The 20429-nt window shown below is 37.8% G+C and overlaps 1 long non-coding RNA gene across 1 annotated transcript; it reads left to right on the top strand.

The window, feature by feature from the left end:
• Positions 1–10169: 10169 nt before the first annotated feature.
• Positions 10170–12160, top strand: LOC114827270 (uncharacterized). Its single transcript, XR_003776469.2, has 4 exons — positions 10170–10269; positions 10403–10566; positions 11015–11081; positions 11944–12160. It is a non-coding gene; the product is annotated as an uncharacterized lncRNA (long non-coding RNA).
• The last annotated feature ends 8269 nt before the right edge of the window (positions 12161–20429 follow it).

The following is a 20429-nucleotide window of genomic DNA, read 5'->3' as shown; positions in this document are numbered from 1 at the left end:
GCCTTCTCGACGAACAAATTAGATAGGAGTTTGAGCGTGAGGAATTTATATAAATTAAGGCTTTTATTTATTCCTTTTCTTTTAAAAAATTAAACACGTTTAAAGATATGATTTATGCATATTAAAGAGAGGAATGATTTCATCCCCTTGGTGAGAACACAAATATTATCTTACAAATTTAGTGATCTATATATATATAATAGATAGCACAAACATTAAGATCTCATAATTCAATGATGTATATTATATATTATATATATCTTTTCTAACAAAAATACTACTCGTACCACTTATTTGTACTATCTTTATATCCACATGCGTTGGCGAGCCCTAATTGACACACCTCGATCCTAGAATCAAGGCGTGCTGGCCGTCACGTGAGCGTGACGTAGCCAAAAGTGCGACACGGAAGCAAGATATAATAGAAATATGAAGGAATTTAAAACAACCACTAGCAGTAATAAGTTATTAAAACAACTACTAGCATAAAAGAGTGAGTTATAAAGTAAGACACACGAATTCAGAGCGTAGGTATCAAGTGCAGTCAAGTAGGACTATAATTAAAAGTGCAACATCCGCAGGTGAGTCCTACATGCAGAACGTTTGTCAGAACGCCGAAAAAGACCTCGTGAGCCACCAACTGCTAACTATAACCTGGAGGGGCGCAAAACAAAGATGAGTGGGTCAGTAAAACCAAAGATTTTCCAAAACATTTCATTTAAAACGTTTCTAACCCCTCACCGTAAAACCTGTATACTTTCCCAGAAATTTATTATAAAACATATATACATATATCATCAAACTCAGCTCACAATCTTTCAACGCTTTTCAGAAAGAATATGCCATGCCATGCCACGCCAAAATATAATATGAATGCATCGATATAAATCAGGTGAAATAATAAATCAACCGGAGACCCTACAGTGGTCCTGTACGGCTGATTCTATAGCTCAATATCCCACTCAGCCGGAGTCACCACAGTGACCTATACGGCCCAACTCTGCACGTCACTCGGAACTACGTAAGGTAGTCTGTACGATGAAAGGTGTAAGAATACGCTCTAGTGCTTCTCTCATCAATCATCGGCGCGCATAACTAAGGTCACCCACTAGTTGGAATCACATCTAGCGATCTATATGACTAGCATGTCGGAACCCTCACATGATCTGTACGACATTCACCTACTTGGATCCAAGGCGAGCGTGTAGTGTGGTGAATAATATAAGCACTAACACCTAGGGTGTAGGTTATGAGCTTTCAATGCAATTCACATAATAAATCGTATGAATAATGTAAAAACTCACCTGTGTGTCCACCGCGCCAATTCATATATATATGCATCAATTATCAATTCAAATATCTCATCGATTGCATGCATGGCACTTTAAAACATATTTTCATATAAATGCATTTTCTGGGAAAAACAGTAGTATATAGGTAATACGAAAACAAACTGCCCACTCACTGGTAAGTTGATGGGTCGTAACCCCCGTGACGTCCCTGGATGCGCTCGTCCTCGGGATAGGTGTCACCTATATGCGAAACAACTATAAAAACGTTAATTAAAACACATAACCAACAATTCGAAATAACTTCTCATACGGTGCTCAATTTGGGTATATGAATATACCACAACGACCTACTCGACGTCACGGACGTCGAGGAATTTTTAGAAAAAATTTTGGGCTTGTCACGTGCCCCCACGCGCCGTGGGTGGCACGGACCTACGCGCCCCCACGCGCGTCTTCTTCCTCAGCCAGTCGTCGGACTGGTTTTTCCGGTGGCCGGATTCTGGCGAATTTTGTAATTGCTTGTTCTCTTTTGTTTCTCAACCGTTTTCTTCGAATTTTATATCAAAATGAAGCCCTAAACATGTAGTTTCACGCTATACTACTTTAAGGCTCTAAAAATCACGAAATCTCACCGGAGAAATCCCACGAAAATCGGCCAACTTTGAACGTGGTGATCCCGACGTCCAAAACTTCCAAATGAACGTCCCCGAGCTTCCTTAGGACCTCACTAAGCTCACTATAAGCTTGGATTGTCCTAAAAATCAACATACACAAAGTTCATGAATAGTGCCACATTCGGTCCTCGAGTTTTCAACGTGAAAACGAAGGATTTCTTACCTGAAAATGGTATCTTTGAGTTCGTAGGACACTCACGAACACGATGATGCTAATCTCCACGTCGATCCATGAAGTTTCAGGGGTTTTTGACGTTGGTCCGTACGTTTCGAGGGTGAGAGAGAGTGAGAGAGTCGTGAGGGAGGAGAGAGAGAGGCACGGGGAAGAGAATGAGAGCAGGGAGTGTGTGTGTGTGTGATTGTGTGGTCCAACACAACCCTCACCATCCGTTTTCATCCTAGCTCCCTAACAACACAAACAATCCAACATACCAATTTTATATCCAACTTAAATAATATTTGCAATAGTTTAGGAAAATATGAAATATTCAAAACATATCACACACACACCTTAGTAACGTCAAGGGTACTTTCGTCCTTTTACGTCCTTAATGAGAAAATCTCAGAATGGGCTGTGACACTAATTCTATTAGAAATATAGTACAAATGATGATATAAATACGTGGTTAGTGTAACATTACTCATTTTCTACTGACGGAAAAGGGTCTTTTCAAAAACTCCATTTTTCTATATATTAATCAAAAAGAAAAGAAAAAGTTAATCATAGAACGTTTATCTATTAATGGTATTTTTATATTCTTCCTAATTAATTAATTTATTTGTAGGATATAAATACAAGTAGGTCTGTCAAGAATATGGATAGGAAAGTGATATAAGGGGAGAACAGAAAGAGCAAAAAAGAAGATAAAGAAAGAGAAAGTCTTTACCTAGCAATACAGCAACATAGCAATGGTGATTCAGAGACTGGAAATGTGCATGGATCTACTGAAACTGGCGTTCGAGCTCGTCCTCGTTATCGCTCAGGCAGTCGAGGTAGCTCTTCAGCACAACTTCTCTCCACAGCTAACAAGTTATTCATCTCACTATTCCACAGCTCCAGTTAATTTCGTTGGTTTTCTTCCTTAAATATATTCACCATTTGATTTCATCTCTTATTTCTGTAAAAAGATTCAGGTTGGCACGATATATATATATATATATATATATTTGTTCTTTTGGTTCATTTAATTGCTCCATTTCCTTTTTCCAGTGGAGGTTTGTAATATTATTAAGATTTTGGCTCACTTTGTTATTAATTAGCCTAATTAAGTTGTGAGAGATGTAATCCATCCGGCCATTTATATATTTGCGATTCTTTTTTCTTTTAAGGCAGAACGATAAAGATTTTTATTCAAGATATCAATATATGCGAATTTAATCAGGAATTTTGTTGGTTATATGATTTATAAACCCAGCTGCTAGCTAGCTCCTGCTGGGAACCTTTAGCGTGATCATACTGTTTGCTTCAATGTTCATATAGTCTTCCTAGTTAATTTGGTTGTTCATAACTCATTCTACCCAAGAGGTGATTCTATTTTCTCTCAACTCTAATTCAAAATTTGTGTCCACTTCATTTTTTTGTTTTTGTTTGGACAAACAATAAGATAATTACATTGAATTCATCGACACGAGGGATTCAAACTTGTGTGAAGAAGCACGTTACTTTAACCAACTGACTCAACCCACATCTGAATTGTATCCCAAGTTGGAATTTGTTATTTTTTCAATTGATAGAAAAGGGGATAATTTAATTGTAAGGTCTTTATAGTTAGTAGTAAAGAGAATAGATGGATAAGTTGAAAAGAATGAATAACTTCTAAGTTAAGTGCCATTACACAACTTGGTGTTATCAAGAATGAGTAACCTTTTTAATTGATGTTGACATCACAATATGGCGGTATCAATTTATTTATCTATGTTAACATTAACCATGAAATTTAACTATGGCGTTCGCTGATATTGTAATATATGAATTAGTAACACTATGAAATAATATAACAGTAATAAAAAATTGGTCAATCATTATAAGCAGACTTGGCAATTTCATGCATAACACGTTAAATCGTCATGAAGTGACGTGAAAAAAAAAAAAGTTTCGAGTTGAGACTTAACAGATCATGTGTTTTATTGTGTCAATCTGTTAAGCACTCGTTAAATAACAAGTTGCTTCAGGTCTACCCACGAGTAACCCGTTTCAACCCGTTTTAACCCGTTAAATTAAAGTCCTAGCTCTATCAGTTTCTCTCTCAATTTATTTTAACCCGTTAATCTAAAGTCCTAACTCTCTATCATTTCTTTCTCAATTTATGTGGCATGTAGATGTAGTGCTTAATGAAATGATTATAGTTGTATTGCTGAATCAAAGGGAACTTATGAATTCATATGTTAATGTTTAGTAATATAGTATGCAGTTTTTTTTCATTAGATTATTTATTGAAGTAAATATTGTCCTCAACGGGTAAAATGGGCGGGTCGAGTAACTTAACAGATCATGTGTTTTATTGTGTCAATCTGTTAAGCACTCGTTAAATAACAAGTTGCTTCAGGTCTACCCACGAGTAACCCATTTCAACCCGTTTTAACCCGTTAAATTAAAGTCCTAGCTCTATCAGTTTCTCTCTCAATTTATTTTAACCCGTTAATCTAAAGTCCTAACTCTCTATCATTTCTTTCTCAATTTATGTGGCATGTAGATGTAGTGCTTAATGAAATGATTATAGTTGTATTGCTGAATCAAAGGGAACTTATGAATTCATATGTTAATGTTTAGTAATATAGTATGCAGTTTTTTTTTCATTAGATTATTTATTGAAGTAAATATTGTCCTCAACGGGTAAAATGGGCGGGTCGAGTAACTTGTCAATTTTAACGGGTCAAATTTGTGTTTGAAGTTTAGAACCTATTAAAATAACAGATTTGACACACACAAAAGAAATGAACACAACTAAATTTAACAAGCATCAACAACTTGGTGTTATAAGAATGGTGCAATTTGTCACAAATGTTATATAATTTAAAAGGTCACACATCCACTAAACTCCAAGGCTTTATTTGTGGAAATGAATAACATTGGATGCTTCTCAATTATTGATTTAAGACAAATGCTTTACCGTCTGGTTGGATATCTTGCAGACAATGAACGTGTTATGTTTTCTGTTACAATACGAGACGTGTTTTGAAGAAAAGAAAGCCCACACAAAGATTCTGGTTCTGGTTTTATCAATTATAATCCAAATTAGTGTAAATTATTACTACGAAATCAGATGCTCAATTTTTTTGTTACTTGCATAAAGTTATATAGTAGTAAATCTGAAAGTAATAATTTGAAGTAAGAAAAAAAATATAGTCTATTTTTATCGGCTTTTAGCCTTCAAAACTTTCAAAGGAATTATGTGTGGTATGAAAGTTTTAGTTTAGTAATATTGGTTAAAATGATGAGCATATTTTATTAACTCATATTGTCCCTAAAAACATCCCTAAGATTCGGTCTTTTCATTTGCTACAAGGGCGATAATTAAAAATCATAAAATAGCACAAATAACTAGTGTTTTTAAGCTTAAAGAATTGAAACCCTCCCTATGCTATAGCCCACTAGAACCTTGTACTTGCCTCCGCCTGTGTTGAAAGTCCTTTCTGACCAAATCTCCGTGGGACATTACGTAAACCTGATTGATCCACGTATTTCTCATTGCTTAGCTTGAGTTCCTTGGACAAATCCTTTTCACTGAAGGAACGTAATGGTCTCATTAACATCTGCCTAATGTTACATCATGCAGCAAATTATGGTACATTACATGAATAAACTGTCGGATCTTGTAGGTTGGTGGCGATCGGATGGTTGAAATTTCACTTAGTCAGTCGGGCGAAGTTGGTAAATTCTTGATGCCAAGTACAACCAGCCAAATATGAGAGTGGTTGGAGGGTTCTTTGGGGTTTGGGGTTTGGGGCTTGGTCGTATGTGCATCGGCTGTCTAATAAAGAATCTTATCTCCAAACGACTTTTTAATTCCAATTCCAATTAGAATACAACAAAGAAAATTAGACAAAAAATAAAAATAATCGGAAAGAAAAGGACAATTAACTCCCTTTTAGTTTTAAAATACAAAAATATCTCATTGTTCTTAAATTAATATGCGAATGAACTTTTCTAGATATTTAATGACCACTTTGTTTAAATATTTCAATCAGTCTGAAGATATTTTCGTTTGGTCAACAATTGGAGAAGATTTTGAGTATTGATAAATATATATTAGCATATGGGCACACATAAAGTGTGTGAGAATTTTTATTTTTATTTTTATTTTTGGTTTTGAAGTAGAAGGAGAGAGGAAGAGAGTGATAGAGAATGTGATAGCCGAAATTTTTTTTATTTTTTTAATTAGAGATATGTTAGGATTACATGTAGGTAAGGTTTTGAAAAAAAAAACAGCAAAATTTGGTTGTGTAAAATTACATTTCTATTCCATATTTCTTATTCATGTTATGTTTTAATTAGAGGGTTAATCTGGTAATATCATAGGATTTTGGTTGACAATGAGTGTTTTATTAATTAGTAGAGATATATATATATTTTTTATTTTTTATTTATTTATTTATTTTTATTTTGTGATATGTACATTATTCTCTACACATCCACATGAGTGAAGGTGTAAAGGAATAAATTTGCAAGGATCATGTCATATCATGCATTTAAGAAATATATTTTGTAGCAAGTCACCATTTACCACAGTAATGAAAAGGTGTTGAGCTCTTACATGATAATATGAGTTCAAATTCTGTTGGTGGCTCACCTAACAAAATTCGTTGTTTGAAGAAAAAAAAATATTTTGTAAAGAAATGCGTATAATTTTTATTTATGTCATATTGTATGTTTACTACAAACCATGGAATAAATAAATAAGCGGATGTTACCATCAGGTCCGGCCCTGAGAATTTAGGGATCATGTGCAAGATTTAGATAGAGGCCTTTCATCTTTTTTAATATTGTATTTTCTTTGTTATTTTTTTTTCAATCTGTATCTATAAAATTTAAATACTACAAATTAGAGCACCAAATTATGATGACACCCCAACCCGGAACGTCCACTAGGACTCCAAATCGAGTTGTGCTAGTCGACACTTGGAAGATGACGAAGCCATAAAGTGTGATGGTGTGGAAAAATGTGAATAAATTTAAACCTAAGAGAGCCTAAATACCAGAATGCGCTGGTGAGTAGGAATGAACCCACTTCACATGTGACATTAGAGCATAAGTAAGTACAGTAGAGTGAATAAGGATCATACCCTCAAAAGTAGCCACCTATTATGAGATTTGCCAAGAATCCTCGTCGATACGAACTTTTAGCAATTAAAACTTGGAGGGCGCAAAACAGAAAGTGTGAGTGGGCAAAGACAAAGTTTTTCTAAAACCATTTCAATTATCAAAAAAAATAACCCCTCGCCATAAAACCTATATACTTCCCAGAAAACAACATGCATATTTATATCTCAAAACCATATTCGAAATAACAATTCCACAAATATACCATGTCAAATCTAAATAAGTAAGTCGGGTAGAATAAACCAATATGAAATAGTATGCCAGCCGGAGTCACCTAAAGTGACCTGTACGACTGGGACCATAACTCATCAATCAAATCCTGCACACGAGTTGGAACCACCTAATGTGGTCTGTACAACAGATTAGGTGTAAATAAATATGCTTAAGTGCTACGATCATGTGAAGGCTATGCGAAGTATCGCAAGTCACCTACGAGTCGGAACCACTTAATGTGGTCTGTACGACAGGTTGGCACCTACCTTGGATCCAAGGAGAACGTGTGGTGCGGGAGGTGAACGATCACGTGAAGGCTAGGCCTTGTCTTTGAGCAGAGCACTAACACCGGGGTGCAGGATAATAAACTCTAAATACATCTCAACACAATTATACTCACTACCATCACTACCATCAATATACTCACCAGAAGCTTACCTGAGCGTCCACAACGTCAAGCAACAATATATATAACCATACTAATGCATAATCGAACATAGAGAGCATTTGACATGGCATTTCAAAATATAAAACCATTTAATTAAGTTTTCTGGGAAAAATACCAAGTATATATATGTATGCATATATACTGAAAACCAAAAGCCCATTCACTAGTATATAGCTAGGTCGTAGTCCCCAAGTCTTGCCTGGCTATGCTCGTCCTCTGGAAACGTCTCACCTATATGTGAAACAACTAATTTAACGTTAATTCGATAGCACATATACAAAACCTATGATCAATTTCTCATACGTCACTCAATTAGGGTGTTTGAATATACCATTGTGGTTTACTCAACCCCACGAACATCCTCATATTTTTAGAATAGTTTTTGGACTTAATCTAGTTTAAGTGTAAAACCCAACTTAAAACTAAATGGACTTAATCCATTTTGAACATAAGGCCTAAACCAATTAAATGGCTTAGGTCCAATTTGAAATGGTTTAAAGGTTTTTTTTTTTTCCTTCTTCCTCCTTGCAAAAATCTGCACTTTTGCAGTTTGGAACGCAAGACTTCTAGAGTTCATTTTGAGCTCGATTCTCAACCAAAATCCATGATTCAAAAGCCTAAGTAAAGTTAGGAATTCAGGGAATAGATATATACCCATTTGGGGTCTTGACATAGACAGGGTTCGCCGGAAAAGTGGTGTAAAAGTGGCCAAATGGTCACGGGTCCAAGAATTCCAGAAAACTGGAATTTTTTTCCTAACTTTCCTACTAGTTTCTAGTTCCATACTAAACCAAACTTGATGATTCAAAAGCCATTTTGAAGTTAGAAATGTAGAGAAGAGAATCATACCCTTAAGAAACCCAACGGAGAACCGGAGTTGGTTGGAAATCTGGTCTGAAAATGGTCAAATGACCACTGTTCACTTTCCACAAATCTGGGAAAATTCTTCCCCGAGATGAAATCTGTATTAAATCACCCACAAACCTTCTATTTAATATTAAAAACATCACTAGGAGTTCAACGTGAGAAGGATTTGAGGTTGGAAATTCCAAACTTACCTTGGTCAAAAGGTTCAAGATTCCGACGAAGTTACCGTACGAAAACTACACAATTCCAAAGGGTGAGAAAGGGTGAGTATGGGGTGTGAGGAAGAAAGGGAGAAATTTTGATAGTTGCAGTAGGTGCAAATATGTATATGCATGTGTGTGATGCCGGGGACGAGATCACCGAGAGGAGGAGAGGTGCGGAAGAGTGTGAGGGAGAAAAGGAATTTTTTGGAATGTGGGGGGAAAAAGCACGGGTTAAGGGAGTAATAAGGCCCTTAATTGGGCCATTGAGTTAAGGCCCTAAAAATGGGTCCAAAGAAGAAATAACCAACCTGAAAAATAGAATTACACCCATACTCGTTATTAATTCATGTCGACATGTTTGTGACGTCGAGCACCACTTAATTTCGTGAGCGAGGGAATAATTTAAAACTATATTGGACATCCACGTCACTAAATCACGAGGGCATTATTGTCATTTTACATGCTTGGTGATAAAATATATATCTTGATTTAGGATAGGTTGTAACATATAACGTATTATTTGAGTGGACAAGAGTGTTTCCTATCTTGAAAGGTCTAGTTCGAAATATGTTGCATGGTTTTTTGTGTAAAACTTATCAACTTTTTAAATTAATAAATTTGCAAAACTTAAAAATTGCAAAATAGTTCTACAAGGACTCAAACCCAATCCATGTACAAGAAGATTAAAGGCCTACACCACCAGGTACAATAAATATCATTATTTTGCACATTTTAATATATAATATATATCTGTTTACATGTAAAGAAAATTTGGGGGCCCTTCCGAATCGAGGGCCCTGTGCGGTGATACCTTTTGCACACCCTCAGGGCCGGCTTTGGTTACCATCAGTTTTAATAGGGGATACTTAGAAAAATGGGATGACCATGTTTATCCCGTACCCATTACGTACACTTCTCATAACTGTCACAGCCTGTCCCGAAATATTTAGTATCGACGGTGTGAACTGACTATTTTGCCTTTGGATGTTTTGTGTGTTTGTGTGGTTTAAGTTGGGAGTGAACTAATTCCTTAAGTCCCTATTATTTGGAACTAATTAAGACTAAAAGTTGTTATGTTTTTGTGGTTGTTAGAAGTAAAAAACTTTGGACCATACACACATACCCCCCAACTCTCTCTCTCTCCTTCCCGTGCACTCTCTCTCTCATCCCTCTCGATTTTCTCCTGTTTCCATCAACTTTGTATGAATGAACTCCAAGCATTCCATTTCAGGCATGGATCGAGGTTTTAACGGTAACATTCAAACTCTTTGTATGTTTAGGAGTTGATTTATACCTTTATTTGGACTTAAAACATTCGAAAACCCGAGAAACCGAAATCCCAGTTTTAGGTACTGTTCATGCACTAATTATTATGAGGTTTTTAGGAGTTTTTAAGGGCATAGGAAGCTTTGAATCATCCTCACGAAGCTCGGAGAAGAAAAACAAAGTGATTTGGACGTCAGAAAGTTGAGTTTTGACGAGTTGCAGGTTTAGCCGGATTATCGAGGGATTTTCCGTCGAGTTCTGTGGATTTTAGGGCTCTTGAAAGGTATAGTTGTATTATATTCATGTCAAGCTTCAAATTGGTTTAAGTTTCATGAAATTTGATTGAGAAATGGACGAGAAATGAAGGTTTGAAAAATTCTCAGTTTTCTGGCAACGGCGACGGTCGCCGGAGTTCTGGGGGATGACGGAATATTCCTAACGGCATTGGTTAGTTTAACAGATTCTGTTACTATTTAATGGAATATTCCTAATGGGGTTAGGAGATTCCGTTAGGGTCCTTGTGCGTGGCCGCGCGTGTTGCCGTGCCTTTGTAAGCATGTGACGGTGCGTGGGACGTCCAAAAATTATTCTAAAAATATAGGGATGTTCATGAGGTTGTATAGATCATGTTGGTATATTCAAACGCCCCATTTGAGCATTGTATGAGAAGTTATTAGCTAGTATTGGTTAGCTGTTTTAAATTAACCTTTTTATAGTTGTTTCGCATATAGGGGAGACTTATCCCAAGGACGAGCACAGTCAAGGATGACTCGAAGGCTACGACCCTTCAACATACCAGTGAGTGGGCTTTTGGTTTTCAATATATATTTATATACTTCATATTTTCCCAGAAAATACGTTTAAATGAAAGTATGCCTTGAAATGCCATGAATATATATTTATATTCCGTATATGAACTGGTATATGATGCATATTATATAATTGCGGTGCTGTGGACGCTCAGGTAAGCCCAGGTGAGTTATGAATTGTGATTGTGATTAAAGTTGTGATTGAGAAATATTGAGCTCATAAACCTGCACCTAAGGTGATTGTGATTTAGCCGGAGATATGACACATGCCTGTTATTATAATGTCACCTCCCGCACCATATGCTCACATTAGATCCAATTTAGGTGCACAGTCTTGTCGTACAGACCATCATACGTGGTTCCGACTCGTAGGTGACTAGCAATATGACCTATACAGCACTACACTGCACATAAGTCGGAACCACTAAAAGGGTTTGTACGACAAGACTAGGTGTAATATAATTATGCTCAATACTACGCTCTTATGATAGCTGGGCGATAAATTGTAGTGACTCCGGCTAAATTGAATAATGAGCTATGAATTCAGCCGTACAGACTTATGTAGGGGTTCTGGCTAATATGTTATTTTCCATGAATTTATTCTCACATGAGTTACTTATTCTACTTTATGTTTTGGCATGGCATACTTATGAATATGATTATGTGAAGCATGATTTGAATTGAAATATACATATATATATATATATATATATATTTATGCATATGTTTATATTCTATTCTGGGAAAATTATACATGTTTTACAGCGAGGGGTTAGACCATTTTAATGATGAAATGGTTCTGAAAAACATTTGTTTTTGCCCACTCACATTTTATTTTTGCGCTCCTCCAGGTTTTAGGTAGACTTGCTGTTGGTGGCTTTGAGGATCTCGGCGGTTCTGACAGAATAAAATAATTGTAGGACGTCTTTTGGTACTGTGTAATTAGTACTTGTCCTATTGGACTGCACCTAGACTTTCTATGCTCTGATTAGGAGTAATTACACTTGTATCTCACTCCTAGCACTTCCTGTTTATTAGTGCACCTTAGTAGCTTTCAGTTTTTATTTATTCGTATATTTCTTATCTTTATTGCTTCTGCACTGTGCACATGGCTACGTCACCCTCATGTGACGGCCAACATGCTTCAATCTCGGTCGGGGTGTGTCAATAACCATTCGTTGTTTCTCCAACTCCAACTAAGTAAACATTTGTTGGCAATCCATTTTTTATTTATTAAATATAACGATAGATGTATAAGGCTTGTTATATTAAATCTCAAATATTATTAAATATACCTTACATTTGATTTTTTAATAAAAAAATATTTTAATATATCCCATATACTTTCTCATAATACCACACCTCAACTCTCACCATACACTTTACATTTTCTACCTACACCCACGCTTTTCACATCTTATGTGCAAATACATAATGTCATTCTAGGTACTTCCGATGTGCAGCTGAAGCCGGTGTATTTTCAAAATTTTTCTAATTTCTCTATTGGTGATATTCCAATACACCTTTGGTCTGATGGATGCCAAGACCGGAGTGAGTCCGGATCTCTTCCATTTCTCTATCCTTTCATATTGTCCTAAATACTATCATCCTACATTAACAATGTGATGCCAGCAATTGTTTGATCCTATTTGCATGTGTTTATCCCTTCATATTTCTCTATCCATTCAATTGTTTGATCCTATTTGCTCCATGGAAAGAGGTGGAGTGCTACGGGTGTTCGACGTTAGTAGATGAGGAATATGATTTTTACTCAAAAGAGGATGGTGCTGGGTTTTGAATAATTAGATCAACTGAAAGGAACTACAATTAAATAATTGAGTATAATAAAACCAATAATTGAAAGGAACTGCTGATGTTGATGTCGTTGAAATAATTAAAAGAACGAAAAATATGAAGTCTTACTTTATGTGAATCTTCCGAAACGTTGATTTTATGTTTTATGTGTTAAAAATAATTTTTATCAATCTACGTGCTTATAGTTTTATTGGTTAGGGTTTTGTCTACAATGAAGGGTGAGTGATTTTGAGAGTTGAAGGGTGAGTGATTTTGAGAGTTGAAGGGTGAGTGATTTGGGGCGTATTTGAGAATTTTATTTTAAAACTTTATAAGGTCAAAAATGTCATTATGTATTAATTAGAGTATATAAGTCATTTAATATTAAATTTTAATGTGGGGTGTATTCAACATTATCTGGGATGCTAATAAAAAAAGGCCTACCTATAATAACGGGTTAGAGATTTGGGTTTAGTCACACAATGATTCTGCATTAAGAATTTAGTTTGAAGTCACCATTTATGGAATTTGATTAAAAGATCTCATACTTATAAGTAGATAAGACTATCACTAAACCCCAAACTTATGTTTCTCTCCCAGTCGTGTCTTCTTTTCTTCAATTTGTATCTTCAATTTAATTAGTAGTATTGTTTTGGTTGGTGAATCGATGCGGATTCGTATGGGAGGTTGGGATTTGATGCTGGAATTCGGAAGGGGCCCCAAATTTTCATTACATGCATATAAAATAGGTCAGATGCGAAAGACAATATTATTTGTGGTTCTAGTGTTAGAGGTTTAGCTCTTCTACCGTACAGCCCCTGGGCTGGGTTCGAATCTCTATGATATTGCTTTGCTATTTATAAACTTAAAAAGGAGATAACAAAAAACACAACCAACATGTATCGAACTCAAGACCTTTGAAGGTAAGGAAAAAAACCTAGGCAATCAAACAACTTATTTTTGTTGCCGTAACTTGTAATATTTTAATGTCATATATAATAAAATTGAAGAACAAAAAATAATAAAGAAATATAACAATAAAAAAATGAAGGGCCGCCATCTAAGTTTTACACAGGGCACCTAAATACTCAAGCATGGCCCTGCTGATATCTTTTATTTATTTTTGGACAAAAAACAGTACTATATGATATCTGAGGTACAGATTAATGTATACGATTGAAATAGTCAGTACAGCCTAACAAACCAAACGAGGCCTTCAGAAATCTTTCATGGCTTAAGAATGGCCAACTCACCAAGACTATGACTAACAAGGATCACCTTTCCATCAATAGCTTCTATGAAATCCCTCACGAGCTTAAAGTAGTTAGAAATTGATCGCAGATCCCAGTAGCTGTTGGGGATCGACCTTAGTAGCTGTTGGGTCTAGAATAGTGACATTGTGACCAGATCACCTAATTAGGGTTACAATCTTGTACCAAGACCAAGCACCAAAGCATGAGCCATGAACCAACATAAAGTGCTTCTTGCTAAGGTTGGTAGGCAGACTCGATTTCATTTGCTACACAGAGAAGAAGAACGATAAGGAAAGTAGAGACTGATGTGATCAAATTTTGATTTCTTTGATCCATATGTGTTTGTGTTTCTGGTTTTATCACCACCAATTTGATTGGAAAGCGTATTCATTGTTTGTATATTTATACTATTGAGTTTGAAAAGTAAAGAGAGTTTGGGTTATACAAGGAGCTTCGTGCGGGCATATTCATTGTTCCGATATGATATTTATATGTTGAATATACATTATTCGTCAGAAGTTGAGATATGTTTATTCCCCCATAGAGAGGGATGAGAGTATTATTCTTTATAGATGATACTGATGTAATAGTCCGTAGTGCGAGCCTCCTTATAGACACTGTTTTTGCTAGGTGGAAACAAAATGCTTTCCCTAAGGATTCTCTTCATATTCTCCCTTTGATACATTTTTATACTAAAAGAGAGCACACTACTTTAACCAATTTGGCCAAGCCTAGGTAGGAGTGGGTTTGAAAACCGAAAATCGAAAACTGAGCCGAAGATGAAAAAATCGAACCAAAAAAAAAAAATCAAACTGAATTAAAAAAAAAATCAAACAAAACCGAAATCTTTTGGTTCAGTTTCAGTGGTTAGAAAACTATATAGAATCAAATTAATTAAATATATATATATATATATATTATTTATTTATTTATGTTAGATATTTTATTTTTCAAACTCAACTTCAAATAAACCATTAACAATTTTAGGCATTTCTCCCTAACCCTTTTCCCTCTAGTTGTCTATACATATGTAAAAAGGGTCTCACACATCCCTTGTTAATTTCTGTTATTTGATCTTCTTTAATTCATCCAATCCGATAACCAAAAATTAGAAAATATGTGAGAAGTAAAAAATAGTGTGGATATCATACCTCATGTAAAAACCAAGCCACAAACATTAATTTCCTTTCTCAAGAAACAAATTAAATGCAATGTCATTAAGATTTTTGAACAACTAACTTAGCGCAAATACGGAAACCGAACCCCATGCAATCAAAATCTAGAACATTATAATATGTATTTCCAACTGATTAAGAACCTACGGATAATGTTAAGGAAACCAAATTTGCAAACCAAATGATGTGTCACCATCCAATGGAAAATACGCATGGTAATCAATACTTAAGTAATAATCCATTCATTAACATCCACTCCATTTGATTTAAGAGTTTGATCTCCCTACCATTACCCAAAATGTTAAAAATCAAAACCATGAACTTGCATTTCAAGATCCAACTTTGGTTTAGCTTCTATTCTGGAACCAGACCTTAATATGCAATTTCCAAACTGTTGGCGGAAGACCTTTGCCTCATTGGATACCATTGCTTGGACTAGTGATGCTCTATCCTGCAATAGAATTTCGTCATGATCAAACAACCCACAATTTCATTTTTTTTAGGGAGAAAAGAGTCCAGCACAAGGGAACTCAATTCGTCAAAAACCGAACCCATTTTTAAGCTTAGTGTTAGGATATTGGAATATTGGACAGCTGTTGGTCCCTCCTTTATGGTATTTTGTCTTTTCCTTGTAGGAGTTGGTTTCATCTAACGGTAGGGTAAATGGAGATGTGTTCCAATCATGAGCATTTCCCCATCTAGGGTTGTATATAAGCTTTCTTTCACCATTTGGGAAATGTATGAATGAAAATCAAATGTCTTAGTTTATTCATTTTCCTTTTTTCTTCATACTCTCTGCATTGTTTCATCCCTGGGTTTTATCATTTGGTATCAGCGATAAGTTGCTACCATCCATGAGTAAAAGCAAAGCCTCCTGGTGGTGGCCGATGGCATGAAGGCCGACCTCGAACTGAAGTACCAACAACACCAAATCTTGGAGTAGCTTAAAAGGTTTCACGACTAGGTGTCCTTGTTAGCCACTCGCCAAGAATCATTCCAGTCAAATCTGACGGACATTCAGGCTTTATTGGCTAACATTAGCCTAGTCCAGAACCACTTAATGGAGGAGATCCGTGCCTCCAAGCAACAACCGCCCCCATCCACCACTCTTTCCTAGATCTCGATCGGTTCCCTTCACATTCCTCTGGGTTCGACATCCACTCTGATGCCCCCACCATCCCAACCCACTTTCACTGCTTCTCCTCCAACATAGGGCACATATTACTCCCGCTTCCCCTCTCTCTCTCATACCCCGGGCACCGGTTACCCACAATCGTCCCCTATCCATTCAACCTCTACCACTACCCTCCATCCCCACCTTCCATCCTCTTCGTTTCACCTTCCCCAACAGTTGCCCTTCTATCAAGGGCCACCACTTACCTTCAACGGCCCGAAACACATGAAGATTGAGCTTTCTCGATTCTCCGATGATGACCTGTAGAATTGGTTAGCCTTAACAGAGGAGTATATGGATTACCACGGGGTTGACGCCGCCAATTGAGTCATAATCACGAGCCTCCATTTCATTAGTGATGCTGCCGTTTGGTTCAAATGGTACAAGTTACATATTGGGTCTAGGCTTTGGGCCACATTTTTCGAATCATTTCTCCAACGATTTGGGCCTGGCGACCATCTTGACTTCAACATGTCATTTTCCCATGTATCTTATAAATGCTCACTAGAGGCCTACATAAATGATTTCATCTGTTTGTTGTGTAAGGCCCAAGGTTGGTCCGATTCCCAACTACTAGGGGTTTTTCTTAGTTGGCTGAAATTTGAACTTCAGGATGATATCTTAGCCCAGGCTCTTTCCTCTTTAGCATGTGCCATTGACCTGGCCCGTATTTACGACAACAAACAACAACGTCGTAGGGGTCATTTCTGCCCATTCCTCACCAGGTCATCCTTTACCACACATGCTTCATCGTCATCTCATCTACCCCATCTCCCAAACCAGCTCCGCCCTCTACGGCCGGTCACCACTACGCATCTCCTCTGTGGAAGTTCGTGAACACCGTGCCTACGGCCAATGCCTTTATTATCTAGATAAATATTACCCAGGCCACTCCCTACCTGCTACTTATAGACACTGCCACAGTCTCCGAGGTCGCTGCCGAGTCACCTCCTGAAGAACTTTTATCGATGCTTGATGAAGTTCTGACGGAGGACCCCATCCACATCACCCTTAACGCGTTGGCTTCTCCTAAACGCACTTGTGGTCGGGCTACGCCTAGTGGGTCACATTGGGACTTTGACTGTTCGGGTTTTTGTGAACTCCGGGGTTGATCTCAACTTTCTCAACCCCTTCGTAAGGCTTCACCTTGGCCTTCACATCGACACCTCTCACAATGTCTCGGTCCTGTTGCAGAACTATGTTTTTTCTTCGGATATACGACTATTGTCCGTTGTGGGGTGCGGCTTGGTTCTGGGGGCTGAATGGTTGGAAACTTTAAGGTATATTGGCTGGTACTTCAAGAACAAGATCATGGAAGTCCAAATCAATGGCACAAACTTTCGACTGGTGGGCCTGCGTACCACAGATACCTCGCCCCCCTCAATATCTTCACGGGTGGACTTGAGTCCCTTGGTAGCCTCCCTGATGCACACTTTTCCCCTCTTGAAGGCACCCCTACTACCCCACTACCTATCAAGTCGATTATACGTACTTATTTGGACCTTTTCGACCCTCTTACGAGTCTCCCTCCCACACAGACAATTGACCATCGCATCACCTTATTGCCTGACACCCATCCAGTGAATATTCGTCTGTATCGCTATGCTTATGCTTAGAAAATGGAGATTGAACATCAGATCGAAGACAAGCAGGCTGTAGGCGTCATTCGCCACAGCTCGAGTCCCTTTTCTTCACTTGCTTTTTTGGTCCACAAGGCTGATGGATCTTGGCAATTTTATGTGGACTACTGCAGACTCAATTAGGTTATTGTCAAGTTCCTATTCCCGTCCTAATAATTGACAAACTGTTATATGAACTCCAGGGCATTATAGTATTCTCCAACTTGGAACCCTACTTGAGTTTTCACCAAATCTAAATGTATGAGCCCGACTTTCTCAAAATAGTGTTTCGAACACACGATGGACACTTCGAATTTTTGGTGATGCCATTTGGGCTTTGCAACGCACTTTTCACTTTTTAGGCCTTAATGAACTCTATCTTTAAGCCTTTTCTCCGGAAGTTTGTCCTGATTTTCTTCGATGATATTCTCGTCTTCAGTTTGACCTTGTAGACCCACCTCACACATTTGGTTTCGGTGTTTGAGGTCATGCATGTTCACAGCTTGAAACTCAAGGCTTCGAAATGCTATTTTGGTCAAACCACAGTAGCCTATATGGGACACATCATCTTGGCCGAATGAGTAGCGGTCGATTCTTAAAAGGTGTAGTGTATTGTAGATTAGCCTCAACCTCGCAACCTCAAAGGATTAAGGGGATTTTTAGGCCTTGCGAGCTACTACCGCAAATGTGTACGTCACTTCGGTTTACTCGCCCACCCACTTACAAAGCTATTGAAGAAAGATAATTTTAAGTGGTCCTCCACAGCAACTGATGCTTTTTCCACTCTTAAGCGTGCCTTGTTCTCCATCCCTGTGTTGGCTCTCCCTGACTTCACCAAGCCCTTCACAATCAAATGTGACGCGTTCGACGCCGGCATTTGGGCTGTCTTCTTAAAAAACCAACACCTCATTACTTTTCTTAGTAAGTCTATGATGGAGAAACACAAAGCCTTGTTTGTCTATGATAAGGAGATGATGGCCATTGTGTTCGCAGTACAAAGTGGCGCTCTTATTTGCTTGGGCATCCATTCAAAATTATGACAGACCACCAAACCTTGAAATACTTTCTCAACCAGCGGATCACCACACCCTTTCAATAGAAATGGCTCCTTAACTTGTTGGCTATAAATATACACTTGAATATCGCTCAGGTTCCACGTACACAGCTGTTGATGCCTTGTCTCAGCAACATGAATGCTTGGCCCTTATAGGTCTTTCCCAACCTATCTTCGATAGCATCTCAAAGATCTAAGCTGAATACACCCATGATTCGGAGGCTTCTGCCATCCACAATGCCATCTTGGTGGTCATTGATCGCCTCTCCAAGTATGCACACCTTCTCACCATCAAACACCCATATTTGATAGCTAAAGTGGTTGATATTTTCCTTCGTGAGGTGTTCCGCCTTCATGGCATGCTCGCAACAATCGTCAGTGATTGAGACCCTATTTTCATCAGCCACTTCTGGGAATCATTCTTCAAACTCCACGGCTCTCAGTTTTGCTGTAGCTCAGCTTACCACCCCTAGTCGGATCACTAAATAGAGGTTTTGAACACTACTTGCGTAGCTTCGTGGGTGACAAACCGAGTTCTTGGGTTGATTGGCTACCATGGGCAGAATAGTGGTATAATACCACCTTTCATTCGGCCACTAAAATGGTCCCCTTTAAAACCGTCTATGGTTATCCCCCTCTGCGAGTTTCCTCATACTTGTTAGGTTCTTCACCAGTCCATCTAGTGGATACAACCCTTTGTGACCGAGATGCCTTACTTCGCCTCATTCTGAAAAATCTGTAGCTTGCTCAAGATGGAATGCGCCACTATGCTAACAAAAATCGCTCAGAGCGCAAGTTCACAGTGGGAGATTAGATCTTCTACCGCCTAAAACCTTATCACCAACCTTCAGTCAATCATAATAACTGCCCCAAATTGGCACCCTGGTTCTACGGTCCTTACAAGATTCTTGCTCGTGTTGGGAAGGCTGGCTACACCTTGGACTTGCCTTCCGACTTTCTCTTCACCCCACCTTCCATGTTTCACTCCTCAAGCCAAAGCTTGACTCTAATGTGGTTGCTTCCTTTACGCTTCCACCTATGTCTGATAAGGGACTTGTGACCCGGATCCTGGAAACAATATTGCAACGAGGCATATTCAAGCGGGGGAACCATGCTGTCATGCGGTGGCTGATCAAATGGATGGCCTTACCGAAACATGATGCCACTTGGGAGGATGTCGACACCATTCTCGAATGATTTCTTGACTTCAACGCTTGAGGACAAGCTTTTTCTTAGGGGGCAATAGTGTTAGGATATTAGAATATTGG

This window comes from Malus domestica, chromosome 10 (genome assembly GCF_042453785.1).
Source record: "Malus domestica chromosome 10, GDT2T_hap1".
Taxonomy (NCBI): Eukaryota; Viridiplantae; Streptophyta; class Magnoliopsida; order Rosales; family Rosaceae; genus Malus; species Malus domestica.
The sequence above is the reverse complement of the archived record's forward strand: the minus strand, read 5'-3'. Positions and strand labels throughout refer to the sequence as shown.